The 19,006-nt window shown below is 40.0% G+C and overlaps 1 long non-coding RNA gene across 5 annotated transcripts in view; it reads right to left on the bottom strand.

The window, feature by feature from the left end:
* Gm46516 overlaps positions 1–19,006 on the bottom strand; it is a 46,647-nt gene that overhangs the window by 14,775 nt on the left and 12,866 nt on the right. For 4 of the 5 annotated variants that reach the window (XR_001781696.1, XR_001781694.1, XR_001781695.1 and 1 more), the window contains exons 2-3: positions 14,572–14,665; positions 9,420–9,552 (exon numbers count right to left, since the gene is read on the bottom strand). This is a non-coding gene — a long non-coding RNA (predicted gene, 46516). The remainder of the gene's footprint in view (positions 1–9,419; positions 9,553–14,571; positions 14,666–19,006) is intronic. The other variant, XR_001781697.1, reaches the window with a different exon arrangement.

Raw genomic sequence — 19,006 nt, 5'->3', positions numbered from 1 at the left:
TTTCTAGGCCAGTGATTTAACTCTAATTGCCTCTGCTTTGCCTGTGATTTATTTTCCTAAGGATGCTTTATTGCTCCTGTCCCAATTTCCACCCAAATTATCTTTCAAAGCCACTCTGTCTTGCATGATTTCTGTGCCTAAGTGAATTCTCACTCAATGTTTTATCATGTTTGGTGTAAAGAACACAATAAGCTTTTCAAAGAGGCTGACAGTGAGTTCACTTTATTGAGGTTAATCAGGCGGTCAATGATCTGAGTTCAATGCCCCCATGGCTCCCCTGGCACCTGCCAGATAGAAGCTCCATAATGTCCCAGGGTAATTCTAGAGAGAAGGTGAGAAATCTGAGATCTGAAAACCAGGCAGAACTTGTGAAGTATTCAGAGCCACATAGTAACTGTGTCGTATCTCAAAAATACAATTTGATGATAGCTTGAGATGTGAGACTGCATATAAGCCATTTTTGGTATATAATGGCTTCACAAATGCCAGAGCTCCAGTTTGTAGTGATATAGAGTAGGGATAGCCTCTCACTACTTTTCTGGCTCTACCACCACCTCCAGCTATCTTGGAATTTGGAAACTGATCTAATCAGTGTCCTCACCTCCTCACCACAGAGAGTGACTTGTCCATACAAGGTAGTCAGGGGATTAAGTAAATCTTTCACTCATCTGAAAGACCAGCTCATGTGGAAATGCTGGCCATGTGACAATATGAGACCAGTGCTTTCCCATTTTAGTTCCAGGCACATGCTCTGGATAGCTCTTGCTCACACAAGGGATTATAGTTCAACCTTTCAACTTCTCTGACTCCCATACCATAAAATGAATCATTGTGTAGTCTAAAGTAAGAAAGACTTAAATAAGGCCTGTGACAGTTACACTGGTTTATCTCATCATCCAATTGTAGAGTTCTAGTCACCATAGCTGTGCAAGAACAAATATCTTTGGTTTTAAATCTACACTCAGTTGCTGTATCAGCTCTAGTTAATTAATATATTACCTCTGATTCCAAGTATCTCACTTGCTAAATTGGAGGCAGCAAGAAAGAAGGCAGAGTAGGACAGACATTGGACATAGAAGTAGCCAGAGAAACTTTGAGATTATTCCGATGTAGGTACTACTCCAAAAATTCAGACACTGTCATCTAGGAAGAAGCCCAGGATTCTGTACTTCTAGAATATCCCTACATGGCTAGAAGCATCAGCCAGGCTTAGAGTTTCTTCTACTCTATCTGACCTTTCCCAAATCTAACACATAGACTCTTTGAATACAGGGAGAAAGGCTCCTTGGTAACTCAGAATAGTCTGCTCAGAAGAACCCAAGAAAAGATTGAGTAGACTGAGAGAGCCTGAAGAAGTACATGGCAAACACTAGCATAGCAAAGCTGTAAATGCCTTGTTGTCCTGGGCCTCACGAAATCATAGCCTCTACAAGAAGAAACACTTCAAAATGTGTGATTTGGAGAGAGAGTATATCAAATGGCAGGCTGATTTATTTCTGTGCCCTGACAGAATAAAACTCAAACAGACCAGCAGAAATTCAAGGGATTTTCTTTCTTCAAAATGCATTCATGCATCCATTAAATTTTTATAGGGTAAATTCTTATAGACCATTCAACATACAGTCACTGTCCAAACACAAATGGAGTGCCTGCTACCTATCAGGCATCTTGCTTGAAATTTGAAATCTACTTGTAAGCCTAATAGAGTGTAATGTTATCTTTTATAGAGTGTTAGAAAGAAAGATTTTGTGATGAGATCAGGTATGTGGTAGGGAATGGATGGAGGAGGGTTGATAGTATGCATGTTTGTACAGGGAAAACCTCACTGAAAATAAATTTTAGTGAACAAGTGGGGGAAGCAAAGGCCATGGACATTATGCTTAATGAGCTTCTACACAAAGCAGCATACATCAGAGTGATAACCCCATCAATCTGTGGATCTAGATCACCACCCACTCCCAGAATTCTATCATTTGATTAAAGAATCAATGCCCTAGTTCATAGTCATGTGGAAGTAGAAAACAGCGTGCACCTGTGAAGCTCCAGAGTTTGGAGGAAGAATGGGGTCTATCGACAAGACCCTTTACCCATTTTAGCCAAGAAGGGATGAAAGGGGGTTCTTTTTTTTTCCCAAGCACATACCACAAAATAAAAATTAGCCATTGTAGGATTTTGACAGTGCAAAGGGCACATTCCTCAGTGAGCAGCTCCAGGGAGGAATGGGGACTAGGGCAGAAGCCACCAAGCTCCTTTACAGACCATGATGTGATTTCCTTTTTATCATTTTTGGACCAGTCCCCTTTCCAATTAGGGACCACAGCTGCTAAGAATAAAGTGCTGTCTGTTCAGCTGGCAGAAGGCACAATGGCCCACTCATGCCATCAATGACAGTCATTGTGCAGAAAATATTGCCATTGAGATTTATAAATGCTAATGGAATTAATTTCTCTTTCAATGTTGATTGTCACCCGGCTTCTTCTCTTTTAAAGAACATGGGAGGAGGGTTTTTATTTTCATTGAAGAAGACCAAAAACATCTTACAAAAGCTGTACAGATCAGAATTTTTTAAAGCCACCAAGAACTTTTCCTAGCATTTATTTACCCAAATCACTGGTAGAAGAGAACACAGACCTCCAAAAGGCTGAGCCTCTTCATTTAGTAAACACTGTGATTTTCATGGTATAGTCAATGTTAGCATTGTTTCCTGAGGGCTGGACTAGCAGAGATATTTCTGTTGGAGAGATCTATAATTTTCCAGTAGATTTCCTTTGCCATGAACAGGTGTACTCACTTGAGCCTGTTTTTCTTTCTTAAGAGCTCAAATAAAAGATTCAGATATACTTCTGATCACTCTCCTCTAGTTGGATCAATGGCACCTTTTTACACTCCAAGGAAAGAGGTCTTTGCACATTGGACAGTCTAGGACTCTCAAAGGTTGGACTATCTGTTCCTTCAGACAGAGCCATGACTCTGAGATGATGAATTGGGCTTCTGTAGACTTCATATCTCAAGATCTAAAGATTCATGGGTACATGCCCTTTGGTCTGCTGTCACACAGTCTTATTGGCTTTAAAAAAAATGAACATTTATGTCTCCTGTTGGCCACAGAGAAGTGTTCTTTGAGGCAAAAAGAGAAGGTGAAAGTCAATATGAACCTGGGTGAAGAGGTCTTCATTCTATCCATCCTCATCCCAGCCCATTCACATGACCTCATACTCATCCCATCATTATTACACACATGACCTCATCTAAACCTAATCCTAGAGGCTATGAGATCCATCTCCAAACACAACCACATTGAGGAGAACTTGTGTGTGTGTGTGTGTGTGTGTGTGTGTGTGTGTGTGTGTGTAGGGGCTATATGTAAGTTTGTTCATGTGTATGCCTATGTAGTTGACCATACCCAGATGCGTGTATATAAAGAGGTGCCTTCTTTTTCTCTCTGAGTCCATTGGCATGGGGTCTTTCAAAGGAAACAGCATGGGCACAGAGTTGTTGAGGTATCTGCATTTGGTGAAGAGTTTTCCTCTCAACTTAGGCAAACTTATTTTCAGGGTGAGGAGGATGCTAGAAAACCTAACAGCCACGAAAGTTAGCCATGAGCCTGTAGCCTGAGCTCAAAGAATGGAATTTACAGCCCACAGAGGGTGTGTTTTAGGGAGAAGTTTCTCACAGATCCATAGAAGTTGTCGTAAGAGAGAAGGCAGACTTTCTGCATAGCAGGAATAGCTCCCTGTGAACAAAGTACCATTGAGCGGCCACCCAGGGCTTTTTAAGAGAATTATGACAGAAACTGGGGTGAGGTATGAGGGGAGAGAGATAAGCTGATCAGTTGGCTTAACAATGTGGTGTCCTGGTACCTGTTCTCAGTTTCAGTCATATCCTCACTTATAGCTTTCAGGCAAGAGATAAGAAACCAGGAAGCACAACTCTCTTACAGCATTCCTGGGTATTCTGAGAATCTCTTGCTCAGGGTCCCTGACCCACCTGACCAGTTTTCCACCTGCAGCTCCCTTCAGCTAAATATAGCCCTCAACATGTAGGATTATTTGCTCATTCTCAAGTCCTTCTAGGTATCCAAGACCATTTCCTGGAAAATGGCAGGAACTGAGGCAAAGAAAAGGGACCCCAGTAGTTTGAGATCAGGAGGAGAGGATCTTGGGTCCAACCTCTCTTTGTTAATTGAGAAAGCTCCATCACAAAAGCCACATACATATGAACTTAAATGAGCAGAAGCTGGAGAGCCACAAACTCCTGATGTTGTAAACTAACCACAGTGGCTGGTAGGAATCCATACACTTATAGCAATGTCCATCTTCTGTCCTCAGCAATAGAAATTGTCTCTGAAGGCCAGATACCTTATCTCCTGACACAAATTCTGGAACTATCAAAAGCAATAATTGAAAGCATATCACCAGGTCAATCAGCTCACGAATTTGACAGCTTAATCAAGAGATATATGGTCTCTGCTATCATTTTTGTCTAGGTCCAAGCAATTTTGGGATGATAAACTCAGATACATAAAGTTTACCTGAAGCTCATAGGAAAAATTCCAGGGACTGACTCTCTCTCTTTCAGGTTTAAACATATTTCTTCTTGTTGTTTAGATTACAAGTGAACATAGAAAGGAAAGAAAAGCCTGAAAACCTAACCAAAAAAAACAAAACAAAACAAAACCACCACCACCACAACAACAAAAACCACCTTTCTAATTCAATACATTGTCTGTAAAATCATCTGTCCTTGTAGAAATTATAGGAGTCCAGGTCTCTGGGGAATTTATTTATTCTCATCATCTCTTGAAGGTGACACTGAGGCCTTAAATGCAAACACAGACTGAAATTAACCTCATAGGCAGCTTTGACTTCAGCTGCTGAGATGCTTGCTTCAGTTCTTGCCTGACAAATTTACAGCCACACTTCCAGTCCCAGGAAATAACCCCAGTTCTACCCCCATGGTGACCTGGAAATGTTAGTTTGATTATGCCTTAGGCAGAAGAGCTGAAGACAAATGTGATTTTATGGGAGCTGGCTTTCTCTGGGAGCCTGCAGTAAGACCACCACATTAGGAACATACTAAATGAAAAGGGAAAAACTATAACACTGACTGAAACCAGAGGCCAAAGCTAGAAGGTGATCAATAGTTGAACTTCCTTTCAAGTAACTGTCTGGAACCAATGTGGAGCAACACTTTCTCAAATATGAACGTGTTTTTGTCATTATTTATTAAACTAATAAAGTATTTTTTCATTGTACAATTTTGTGCATGTGTGTGTATGGCCAAGCAAATCCATAAGTGTGCATACAAAGGCCCACCCTGAAGGGGATAATGGGTGTATTCTATCATTCTCTGCCTTATCCCCTTGAGACATGGTCTTCCTCTGAACACAGAAGTCACCATTTTGGCTAGGCTGGCCAGCCATTGAAGCTTGGGGATTCTTCTGTCTCTGTCTCTAAACTGTGAGGTTATACATGTGACCTCACATTTTATATGAATACTGGGAATTCAAACTAAGCCCCTCACGCTTGCATGTAATGAGTTGCCTCCCTTTTCTCTCATTCCATTTATCAAGTTATCTTTTGTGTTGATTTACATAGGCCCTTGGCCAAAGAGCAAGAGTGGGCTCCACTGGAGATGGACACTCATGTAGCCCACACATAGGCAACATATGTATCATGTTTATCAAGTGCAGTGCAGGGTCACATGGTCATTTATTTATCACCAGACTGCAAAAATATCAGGATCTGTGTTCCTTTTCACTCATCTCAAGCTCCCTCCACGTCTTGTCTCCTTCTGTTTAGACATACCCTAAAAAGTGGCTAGAAAGATGTCACCCCATTTATAACTGAGACAATTGGTACCTCACCAAGTTATGTTATTTTCATTATGTATTGCTTAATTTTTGTCACTGTAGCCATGACATCTGACAGAAAAAACCTAAAGGGAGGAAGACTTTGTTTGGGCTCACAGCTTCACTGGGATCAGACCATGGTGGCCTAGCCCCATAACACTGCACAGGAGGTCACAGTGGTGTGGGTGCATGTGGAGTAGGCACCTCTTTATTTTGTGGCAAGTGGAAGAAGAAAAAGAGATGCCCACACTGGACTGGCTTTTCTTCTTTTCTCTACTTTATTTCAATGGTGGCAGAGCACACATTCAAGGAAAGTCTTTCCCTACTATTTCATCTTGCCTGGGAACGTGGTCTTAGCCATGTCCAGCAGTGTGCTTTACTAGCCTCCTGTGTGCTTCGAAATGCAATCAGGTTAAAAGAATTAACCATCCCATACCATGAAGACAAACATACGCAATGCCATGCTGTAGGCTAAGCAAACCTTATATCCACTGTTTTCTGTCTCTGTCTCAGTCTCTCTGTCTCTCTGTCTCTCTGTCTCTTTCATCTCCCTCCCCAACTCCTCTTCCCAAGTAATCATTGAACTCCTTGAATTAAGTCAAACTGACAACAGAAGCACTCACTGACGAGCAAGTCTGTGCCCTCAGACCAGTAATCCTACAGTAACAAGTTCAAGGCACTCTCCAACACCTACTGTCTTAGCTAACAGAGATATCTTTTGTTGGCCAACATGTATTTGTTTAATCTTTTTTTTTTAAAACTTCACACATGAGCAACTGCATATACATCATCCTCCCTCTTCCTCCTCTCCCGTTTCCCTCCTCAAATGTTCATTGTCTCTTCATTATTATTGACACATAAATATACACATACAGGTATGTATATGTATATATATATATATATATATATATATTATATAGATAACCTACTGAGTCCATTTAGATTTGCTCATATGAGCATGTGTCCAGGATTGACAACTTGGGACTAAACAATTGATGTGGGAGCTCATTCCTGGTAGAGATCAGGGTACGTATTTAGAATATGGTTAGAAATGATACCAGTTTATGAAAATGGCAACAGAAGTTTTTGTGCTCAGGTCTTTGACTTCTCTAGCCATATAATTGGCTAGTTTTATAGTACCACCCATAAATTCCCATCTAAACAATGGGACTTAAGTCCATCTAGACAGCCATTGGTTCTTCCAAAGACGTAAGTGCCATGACTGCACCACTGAGGATCCAGCCATCGTTGGCTTATAGGCTTTACAGCTTGGCAGGAATGTTAGTTGCTTCTCTCCCTTAGCAGCTTGCATAACACTGCTGTAAACTGTGACAGTCGATTCTCAGGGAAAAGGTGTGCAGACAGCTCAATTCTCTCTTGAACACTCAAAGGACTACCTACATTGTCTTAGGAGTTTCTTGGATTCCCTTGATCAGCAGCTCAAAGGAAGGTTATTCATAACTGATACTTAGTATTTTAAAAGATTTATTTATTTTAAATATGTGAGTACACTGTTGCTGTCTTCAGGCACCAGAAGAGGGCATCAGAACCCATTATTGATGGTTGTGAGCCACCATGTGATTGCTGGGAATTGAACTCCAGAAAAGTAGCCAATGCTCTTAACCACTGAGTCATCTCTCCAGCCCCCGATACTGGGGTTTTTAAGATAATCTATAGTTCATAGGTGGAATATTACCATCCCATGTGGTATAGCTTCTTCAAAGTTATTGATGCATGTATGCACATACACATATATATATAGTATGTATTAAGTAAACATAAAACAATATGCTTTTCTATGTTTCTCCAATCATCCTTGGTGTTCTTTATTCCCCCTTTCTTTTCCTCTTTCAATGTTTCCATCCCTCCTCCCTCCCCAGATAAAGTGTTCTCCCATTTCTTCCCATTTCTCTTGGAGTCTGTTGTGGGCCATGTAAACATTTTTCTGTCACTAGTACCTCAGAGAGCAGTGACATAAGGAAGCAAAGTGAGGTAAATGAAAACCAGGACACAGCTGTATACAGAGCAACTCTCTGGTGCCTTCAAGGAGAGAGAGAGAGAGAAAGAAAGAGAAAGAGAAAGAGAGAGAGAGAGAGAGAGAGAGAGAGAGAGAGAGAGGATAGAGAGAGAAACGGTGCCATGGGTCTAAAACCCAAGCATTAAAGAGTCAGAAGCAGGAAGCTTATTCAAAGCATGCCTGGTCTACACATAGACTTCAGTCCATATAGTGCTACATACCAAGACCTTATTTCAAATAACAACAACAACAAAAAGAGACAGAGGCTTCTCTCTTTTTCATCAGCAAATCCATCATTCCCACAGTACAGCTGTTGTCTTTTGTTTAAAGTAAAACTCCAGTCTCAACTGTGGTCCTTAAATACATGACCCTAGGCAAGCTTCTAACCTCTCAGTGGAGATGGTAAAGATGCATAACCAGCTGCTTTATTGTGGGATTTGAATGGATCTTGTGTCTGAAGGAAAACAGCATATTGTGACTAATGTTATTGGCAGGATCCAGCAGTCTGCAGAAATGGAAAAGAAAAGGTAGCAGGGGACAAAGGGGAAGCCACATAAGATAGGAACTTTCATAAGTATATTTAGAAGGCAGGTACCAATTTTGGCATTTGGTTCCTTCCATAAGGGAGAAACATTAGACTCTTTCAGAGCATGCAGAAATAAAAGCTGCTTTTACCAAATTTAACAAGGGTTATCTGAAGGGGAAATGGAGAGAGAGGCTGAGAGGTTGAGATACAGACAGACAGAAAAACAGTCAGACAGACAGACAGACAGACAGACAGGAACACAGGCAGGCAGATTAGAGGAAGGAAGGAAGGAAGGAAGGAAGGAAGATGAACAGAGTAGGCAACTGTGGTCAATACCAGCCAAATAAAATTTGAAGATTTCAACATTTATAAACCATATTATGAATGGTTGTTAAGATAAATAAGTTGAAATGTGTTAGAATTACTGAACACCTGTGACTGGGGAAACATTTTGACCCAGAAAAACATCTTTCTCACACACAGAGAAAGAAATAGATGTTTCTTGCAAAAAAAAAAAAAATGGCATAGCAGACTATGAGAAAGATGTTCCCACAGTGATTTCACAAGATGGTCTGTGGAGCAGCTTTCTCAGATACATCTTTAAAATTCCCCAGAAAAAAAAAACTGCAGTTGAAATTTTTATATTCAATTAATAACTGACAGTGTATCCTGTACTTTACAACTATATGTGCATCAGACTCTGTCCCTGTCCCATTATCTTTTAAAATTACATCATCTGTTTGTTCATTTACTTTAAGACAAGGCCTTATGTCGACCAGGCTAACCTTGAACTCACAATTCTGACTTAGCATCCTGATGCTGGGATCCACCACCTATAGGCTGTCCCCTCATACCCAGCTTGCCCTTGCATTTTATCTAATTTCTTACAGCTCTGACTAAAGTAACTCTGGAGCATCTGAGTAACAGATAATGCATTCACATCCCTCTGACTGTCCCATGCCTTTCACTCACTTTCATCTCTCTCTTCTCTGACTGGCTACAAACAAGACTGAGAAGAAAGGTACCTGCTTCCTCCCGGAGTTGGGCCAGGTCCAGCATCCATTGACTTCCCGTAGGATCCTACATCTTACTGTGCTGTGAGTTCAGCCAGTATCTGGTCAACTGATGTTTACAGAATGTGAAAACGGCTTGGAAATGCTGGTGGAGGAGACAACAAACCAAGACTCTCTTTGAAAAAGGCAAATTATTATTTTAAAAAAGGAAAAAATTTAGCAAAACTTAAAAATAAAACAGACAAATAAATGCTAAACAAAGCAGGGCATGGTGGAGTGTATCTTTTAATCCTGACACTGAGAAGGGAGAGCATATGTCTGAGATCTCTGAGTTTGAGGCCATCCTGGTTAACAGAGTTCGAAGACAGTCAGTGTTACACAGAAACCAGACCTTGTCTCATAAAACAAATAAACAAATTTCTAGACAAGACAGAGGTGAAGGAGTGCTCTTCTGCTAACCTGTGGATACTATTGCTTACCCGGTTATAGATAATTTAGATAAACAATAACTATTGTGTAACCTCTGCTTCAGTCAGCCTGTAAGGACCTGTCACTATTAACTAACTTCTTGCTCCTCAGTGTGAGGAGCAGGTGTGGCAGCAGTCCCAAGATGGCGCCCGGGACTGCAGCTAAGTCTTATGACTTGCACCTGACTTCCTCATACACCTGAAAATAAGCCACGACCATCATGAGAGCTGCACAGGTGCACCATGATGCTGGCGGTGTAAACAAGTCCATATTTGGTGGAGACATGCTCCTGCTGCCCTGATTGGCTGAAGCTGCGTGCCTGGTGAGGTGACATGGCCTGCTGTGAATGGATGGGGACTGAGAGTATGTAAGAGTGAGAGGCCCGGGGTTCGAGGGAGAAAGATGAGGAAAAAGATGAAGCGAGAGAGATGAAGACTGAAGCTTGCTGAATAAACTGCTGTTAGAAGAACTGGTGGTCGTGTCGTTCTTGCCGGTCGAGAACAGATGCGACACCTCAGAACACCTTTCTTTCAGAGAAGCATGCCTGCCCTCCTTCTCTATCCATACAGAGTGAAACTGTGCAACTTCATTTGCCCTACTTATGGGAAATTCAAGTCCAGTGAACTTGTATCTTGGCTGAAATGGATCATGTGAGGAACAGTTATCCGTGTTTGGACATCAGTGGTCAATGAGGTGTTGATACTTAGAAAGCAAAGCTTTGTGCTATGTGACTGTGTGCAGTACTTTTGTGTGTGAGATGTGCTGAGCGGTGCTGGCAATCATGTCAACTATCCTCGCAGAAGTGGTAATAAACCTAAGCCTGGGGAAGGCAGGGCCAAGAGAGAGAAAGAGAATTAGGCAGTATTGCCATAGCTGCACCCACAATACTGGGTCTGACTTCCTGAAACCATTAACACTATGTGCACCAGAAGGAGCATTGTTTCCTAGGAGTTGGAGCTAAGGCAGATAAACTTGCTTGTCATCTCACTAGGATAGCTAGCTCACCCTCTCACTCAGCTGATAATGCCTGAGAGCCAGGGATTTACACAGTGGCCTCAGTTGGGAGCTTTTGGTTTCTGTGAACCCATTTACCTTCTAACCAATGGTACACCGGACCCTGTAGCTGTCTAAGTCAGACAACAACAACATTTATAGACATGACACAGACACAGACACAGACACACACACAGACACACACACACACAGACACACAGACACACACACACACAGACACACACACACACACACAGACACACAGAGACACACACACATGCATGCATGCACGCAGGCACACATGCAGCTTTTCTCAGGATCCTCTCACTGTCATTGTTCCTGGCACACTCTTTTCCCTTCCTTCTCTTTAAAAACTGATGTTGTCCTGGCATTAACCAGCATCGCAAGTGGTTTTAAAGAGATTTTCAAATTGCCTAGTCCAGCCACGTTTCTAGTAAAATAAAGGTTTAACAAGTATTTTAAAAATATGTTGTCCACAGTAAAATGCAAGTTGTCTTCATTCTGGCACAGACAGCAGCTCTTAAAAATCTGTACTGTAAGTGGCACTACAATTGACAAAGGACAAATAGAAATTTCCAGCTGACCATTCTTTCTCCCCACCCCACCCCACCCCCAGAATGCTTCTTTTAGGCAAAAAAAAAAAAAAAAAAAAAAAAAATCTAAGAGCAGAAAAAAGCATATTTTTGTTGTTTGAGCCTTCTGAGTCATATTAATTAGTCAATGTTTTTAAAGTGCTTTTTGAGATGAAATCATTATTCATGAGCAAACCCAAGTTGAATTTTTTTGTTATCATAATGATGGCTCTTTTTAAAGATGCTAATTGACCCACCTGCCATGAAAGAACAACTTCACCTTTGCATTAATGACTAGCAACAACATATGTGGTTATCCTATTTATTAATACACAAATTAAAACTTTATAGACAAGAGCTATATACTCTTACAATAGCAATGAAAATTCACTTCAGTAGGGAAAGTATATTTTGGCAGTGTCGACAGTCTCCTGAAAATAGACTGGTGCTTGTGTGGGAGCCAGAAGTTAAAATCTATTGTTTGCAAACCATTGTTTCTGTACATGAGAAATGTTTTCATATTTATTAAGAGTGTACACCTCATTGAAATTTTGCATCCTGAACACCTGTCTTATGAATGTTATTTTATGCTATTTCTATTTTGTTTCTATAGAAGAATTATTAAATCACATGTTTAGTATTTAATAAAAATTGACTTTTGAAAGCATGTGTTTAGAAAGACTATCAAAAGACAGAAGATATTTCTCAGATTCTTTTCTAACATTAAAAAGAATATTATCATCTCTATAACATTGTCCAAATAGTACTTGCCTTTTTAAAAATTTAGATCCATGCAGTATTACACTGGGTATCAGATATTTGATATGGCATTGGAAGTGACTTATTTTTTCTCCTCTGACTAAAATGAATTCTTGAAAACCTTCTCTTCAGAATCAAAGGTGTTTGAGAAGCGACACTAATAGCCCTCTCATCCCAGAAGACGGAAGAAACATAAAAATCTAGCAGAGAGTGGGCCAAACACAGTACAGCTCTTTTACCTTAAATCTAAAAATAAACTGTTTCATGACACTTGTTTGAGAAGAGTTGGTCCAAAAAGAATATTCTCGAAATAAATTTAAACCAAATCTCTTTTTTTAAAGTTACCTTTGAAGCCTTTGTTCTATAATAAAATAGCCTATATGGGAGCAATTTGCTAGTAGCTGACATTGCAGGCACCAGGTTGTCTCTTTCCTAGACCCTGGTGTCTTTGCCCTCTGGAAGTACTCATTCGTTAAAATGGCATCCCAAGGTCAAAACAGAGGAGAGAGAATTGAAAGTCACCTAAATTATTGTCAACAACCAGATTTTCTTGGATAATTTATCTGGTTCATTGCTAAAGCAAATACGGCTGAGTATTTCAAAAATCTGGTAGTTTATAACACTGAGAGTTGGCTTTTGAATAAAAGTGACTCTTTTGATTGTTTTCAACAGCTTTATTTAATTTCTATTTTTACGCATGTGTGTGCATATATGCATGTGAATGCAGGCACCCAAGAGGTTCAGAAAAAGATGTTGGATCTCAAGAAAATGGATTTAAAAGAAGTTTGGAGCCACCCAATGTGAGTGCTGAGAACTGAGCATGGGTCCTCAGCAAGAGCAGTGAATACTCTTCACAGCTCAGCCATCTCTCTAGACCCCTAAACGTCTGATTTATTTTCAAATATTAACCAAATTCACTTGTGAATTTTTATACTAGGAAAACTCTTGTCTACCATGTATCTTCTACATCAAAGCTAACATTTAAAATAACTAGACAATGAACTCTTTGAAATCAAGAAAGATCATTTGATGTATTTAGGGAACTGTCTGTGTCTATACCTTAAGAGGCTGAAGCTCATACTTCTATATATTTTACAAGTTGTGAGCAAGTAAAAGATGAATGGCATATAACTCAATGTCCCATGATTGAAAATAAGCTGTCATCTACATTTACAATTACAGGAGTGTGTCATAAGTACTGTGATACTCTTCATAGTGCCTGTTGACAAAAACACAAGGAGTAATCAGCTCAAAGCAAGTGAGCAGGTGTTTCCTTCCTTCCTTCCTTCCTTCCTTCCTTCCTTCCTTCCTTCTTAGTTTACTTCCCTGTTTCCAGGCTAACATAACTCACAAAAGCAACTTAAGTGGGAAGGATTCATGTCAGCTCAAAATTCAAGGCCCAGTTCATCATGTCAGTGAAATCGGTGTAGCTGGTCACCTCACATTCACAATCAGGAAGCAGAGAATCCAAAATCCATGTTGATGCTCTACCCCATGTCTTTACCTATAGGGCCCAGGATCTTGGTAGGGAATGGTACCACCAACAGTGGGCAGGTCTTGCCTCTTCAACACAACCAAGGTAATCCCCCTCAGGCAAATGTGGGGGCCCATCCTCCAGGCAAGTCCATATTTCTATCAAGCTGGTAATCAATCTAACCTTCACAGTACCCTTCTTTCCTCTACTCTAGCCTACCCACTTTTTGTAACAGGGTTTCATGTAACCAACTCTGACTTTGAATTCCTGATCCTCCTAACTCAGCCTCCTGAGTGGTGGGATCTCAGACTGCAATACCACGATCAGCTAGAGAAGGTGTTTTCAACAGGACAGGAGGGTTCTTCAGGCAGACAAGGAGAGTGACGGGCATCCCAGCATAGCAATGAAACTTTATGGTAGGGTTAGAGAACAGTAAGTGCTCTGTGTGACTAAAGCATTGAAAATACCCAGGGGACAGTGGGAATTGAGGACCCAAGGACATATCTGCACACACAAATTTGAATATTTGAATATTTCAGCCTTTAAGCTCATGCATTTAAAGATCAGATTATGATCTTTAGAAAGGTATATTTGAAAAACTTACTACACAATTAATGACTGAGTAAAGCACACGTTTATTCTCTTGCTTATTCCGTGGCTTGAAAGACTGACCATAGCTTACCTGGATGCTGTGCTAAGAAAGTCACAAAAACGAGTGTGACAGTTTTCTTCACTGCTATTTGGAGGCATGGGGACAAAATTACTTTCAACAATTGGTTGAAATCAACAACCCTGTGGTTAGAATCAACATCTCTGTGGCTACATACATGAAGATCCCAGCTAGCTTTCAATTGACTTTTAGTATACAAATGCTTACCTCCTAAATGCAGTCCTCAATTCTCTCCCATGGTGTTTTTGCTTAGACAATTGACAATAGGTCAGACTTCTCTTTCAAAGCCAGAAGAGTCTATCTGTTCAGTAAACATACAAGCTTAAAAACAATAGATCAATCAAGGCAACAACATCCCATCACAGTTACTAATGTCTGTTGGTTATAAGAAAGATTCAAGGGTTGCCTTCATTCAGAGAAAGGGAATTGTGAAGGAATGTTACTCACTGGTGGGAAAGGGATCAGCATGTGTGAACTTGGCCTCAGAAGGCTATGGGAGTTCTCAGATAATCAAATAAGAATAAGTGAAGAGCATACTCAATAATCATTTTCAATTTTTAGTTTTATGATTGCTTATATTAAAGAAATAGAGATAAATTCTTTAAAGATGACTGGCCTTACAATGTAACTCCCTAACTCATAAATCATAGCAAACATTCACAAATCCAAAGAGTAAGAAGATAAGGATCTAGTTATTTTTTATACCTGTAGAAAATATGCAGTTATTGAAGATATTGACCCTGGTGTTTATTTTGGGGCTCTTTAACAAAACTTAGGTGGTTACATTTCCATGGTACTATATCTAAGTCTTTTATTCCATTGATTTCCATGCCTATTTATATCAAAATTAACAATTTCATCTACCTTCTCCTTCTCCACTGTCCCAATCCCTTCCTCCATCTTCCACCAAAATCTCTATTCCACTTTCACATTTTTTTTGTTGCTTTTCTTTGTGACCCATTGAGTTTAACCAGGGCCACTTGCATGGGTGTGGGTGCAAAGCTACCCATCGGAGCATGAATGATTCACTAGTGGCTACATCACTGAAGAAAATAACTTTCTCTCCTCCAGCAGCCCTTAACAACCTTTAGCTTCCCTTGTCAGGGCTCCATGATCCCTTCCTATAATCTATGACTGAATGTTTATTGGCTCAGTCTTGCAATGGCACTGTGCAGGAAAGTACAGTTGTGAGTTCATGAGGGTTGTGGCCATAGAATACCCACAAAACAGTGTTCCTTGGCCTTCTTCCTATGTACTCTTTGGCTCTTACATTCTTTCTGCCCCTTCTTTGGTTTTGCTCACTGATCCTTGAAGGGAATGATGTAAATGAACACAGAGGTTTATTTTTGTGCCAGTATCCCATTTTATTTGATATGGAGGCACTATAGGATAACTTGAAAATCAGATATGCTATCATCACCATTGTCATCAACATCATCATCCTTATTATTTACCCAGGGTTATTTTGGCTATTGAAAGCTTATTCTGTGCTTCCACATAAATTTTTATATTTTCCCTATTTCTTTGAAGAATAACACTGAAATTTTGAATTAGATTGCATTGAATCTGTGCATTGCTTTGATGTTTATACTCAGAAAATGCAGTGAAGGCTGTGGGCTTCTTGTTACTGTATCTTTGAGCCTACCATGTTGTCTACTCATACTTTACATGACATCTGCCAGGAAGCAGAAGAAGAAACAGAAATTTCAGCTAATTCCTATTCTAGCTGTATAAAAGTTCATTCATTGAGTTGTATAGGCTTTGAGTCCAGTTAATTTTGGTGTATAATGTTCAATTTATTTGCAAGGTTTTAATTTAATAAACCTTATGAAATTAAAAAAATAGACTCTTTCTACAAGTGTTGGTATTCTTAGAATTAGATTTTGGCGATCCACCAACTTAGCATAAAAATATCATCTCTGCTTTTAAGGGTGAGGGAAGTCAAATGAAAGAAATTTTGGAGTATTTCTGTCCACATGTTTTTCTTATGATAACACTTTTTTCTTTTGTCTTGTAAACTAAATTAAATAATAAGTTAGTGGAAAGGTATAGACCCTGCCCACCAAATACTGACAGTCATCATGGATGGTTCTCCAGCTTGTATTCCTACTTCTTCTAGCTTAACTAAGTTTACTCTTGGCTTCTGACCTTTGGTTGTATGTATTGCTTCGGATTCTCTCCTGCCCTTTGGACAAAAGTCAATATTTGTCTTTGTTGGCTTTGATGTTTCATGGTGTTCCAATTTTCCTTCTGTCTTTCCTGTTTGGCCTTGAAAAGGTGAATCATGTCCCTGTTTTGTCCTGGTAGCCTTCCCACATAATTCTAGAGTGTAGCCACATACACATAAGATGTCAGGTTAATAGAACAGCTTATCTGAGCTTGTCACCCTTGGGTAGCAAGGTATCACTGCAAACAAGACAGCATCAGTCAAGACAGTCCACTTGAAACCAGGGGTGAGAAGATCATACTCCCGTCACAAAGAGGTTGTATTTATACCAAAGAATTCATGGTGGTTGGGAGCTTTGGAACATGGTGAAGAATCTTATAAGTAACTTAATTATGGAAAAATGTTGAGATGCTAAGAAGTAAGACTTGTATAAGGTGGAACACACAAATAAAAATGACTCAAAAATAGCATTCCCCTTGTATTCCTCTATCTAATCCTAAGAAGCTGGCAAAATATTCAGTCACTGACATTATCCTGGACTCTTCCTATCTAGGACTGCATCTGAATGTAGAATATTTAAGAGCTACCAAAAGACAGACTAAGAAGCAAAATAAACAAAATGGCTTTCTAATATCCAATCTGAGTGTGGACGACCAGTGTCTCAGCCTTGGAGTCTAACCCCACAGTAATTCTTCTGTCCCATAGTGTCTTAGAGTTGTTAATGTCTTGCCACTGCTGGGATCTGGAATCACTCTCATGCACTTTGAACTTTAACATGCCTGACCTTCTTTCAAGGCAACTCCACAGCAGCAGATAACAAATACTTAGCTCTTTTGGTCTGGAGACACAAAAATCTCTCTTCCTTTCCCTCTGCAGGGACCCTTTTCTTTGCTTATGAAGGTTTCCCCCTTGGACATCATCTTTTAAGCACAAAAGGAGTCAGTGTCTTCAGGGTGATTTTTTTCCTAGGGCTTTGGCTCCTACCAGGTATAGAAGGTAAGATTCGGAACAAGAGAGGAGAATGAGAAATATAGAAAGTAAAAGTGCAAAGAGAACAATTACCATGAAATGCAGAAATTTAGTGGCTTTATAAAAATGTTCTCAGTAGTGCTAGAGTCATAAACCGGAGTGTAGATTATAAAAATGGAGGAGGGGCTGAAGAGATGGCTCAGTGGTTAATAGCACTGGCTCTTCTTTCAGAGGACTCAAGTTCAATCCGTAGCACCCATATGACACCTCATATATGTCTGAAACTCCAGTTTCAGGGTATCCTGTGTCCTCACACAGACAACTATACAAAGTACCAATGTACATAAAATAAAAATTAAACTATAAAAAATTAACAACTGAATAAAGGCATACTCAAGGTTAAACCGTACTTTCCTAAAACTATCAAAGCTACAGGATCTCCATTGATATGTCAATGTAAATAAATCAGCAGTAAATTAGAAGACATTGCCACTATGGTTTAAACTTTTCAGACTACCAGACAAGCAAGGCATAAACCATGACACTGAACACTTCATTTTAGCAAGGGTACTGGCTTGTTTTTTTCTCAACTTGATATAAGTTAGAGTTAGCTGATAAGAGAACACAGCAGAGATAATGCTTCTATCATATTGGCATGTAGGCAAGGATGTTGGTCATTTGCTTAATTAATGATTGATGTGGGAGGACCTAGCCCATTGTGAGTGGTGCCACCCCTAAGCAGATGGTCCTAAGGTGCATAAGAAAACAGGTTGAGCAAGCCATGAGGAGCAAGCCAGTAAGCACTCCTCCATGTTCTGTGCTTCAGTTCTTGCCACCAGGTTCTGGCCTTGAGTTCCTACTGTGGCATCCCTCAATGATGGACTTATAAACTATACAACAACAACAACAACAACAAAAAACCCTTTTCTCATGCTTTAAGTCATGGTGTTTGATCACAGCAATAAAAACCTTAACTAAGACAGTAAACAAGAAGCTCTTAGGTCAGTGGTTCTCAACCTGTGGAGATAGCCTGCATATCCGACATTTACATTACAATTCATAACAGTAGCAAAATTACAGTTTTAAAGGAGCAACAAAATAATTTTATGGTTGGGGTTCACTATGATATGAGGAATTGTAGTAAACACATTAGAAAGGTTGAGAATCACTATCCTAGGTCTGTTTTCTTTCTGTCTTTTTTATGAGGAGTTCTATGGCAAGACAGCTAAGTTGGCAGCTGATTCTAATGTGGGAAGAAGTACAAATCCCTGGCAGGGCAAGAAACACTGGAGAATCAGCAACCACATGAAGAAAAGTCAATGAAATGATGAAAAGGACTTTGATCAAGGCTCTGTCGCCTTCACGTCCCCTGGTTGAACTTGTTTTGCCTCTGAATAATTATCTGTGCCATTGCTATCCTTCCTCCCTCCATGATTTCTTCAACATAGAAAAATACATTTTTAAAAGTAAGGTACATTCCTGGCATGCTCACTGCCATGTGACACA

Source organism: Mus musculus, chromosome 15, assembly GCF_000001635.26.
Source record: "Mus musculus strain C57BL/6J chromosome 15, GRCm38.p6 C57BL/6J".
In the NCBI taxonomy this organism is placed as follows: domain Eukaryota; kingdom Metazoa; phylum Chordata; class Mammalia; order Rodentia; family Muridae; genus Mus; species Mus musculus.
This window is presented reverse-complemented; position numbering and strand designations above follow the sequence as displayed.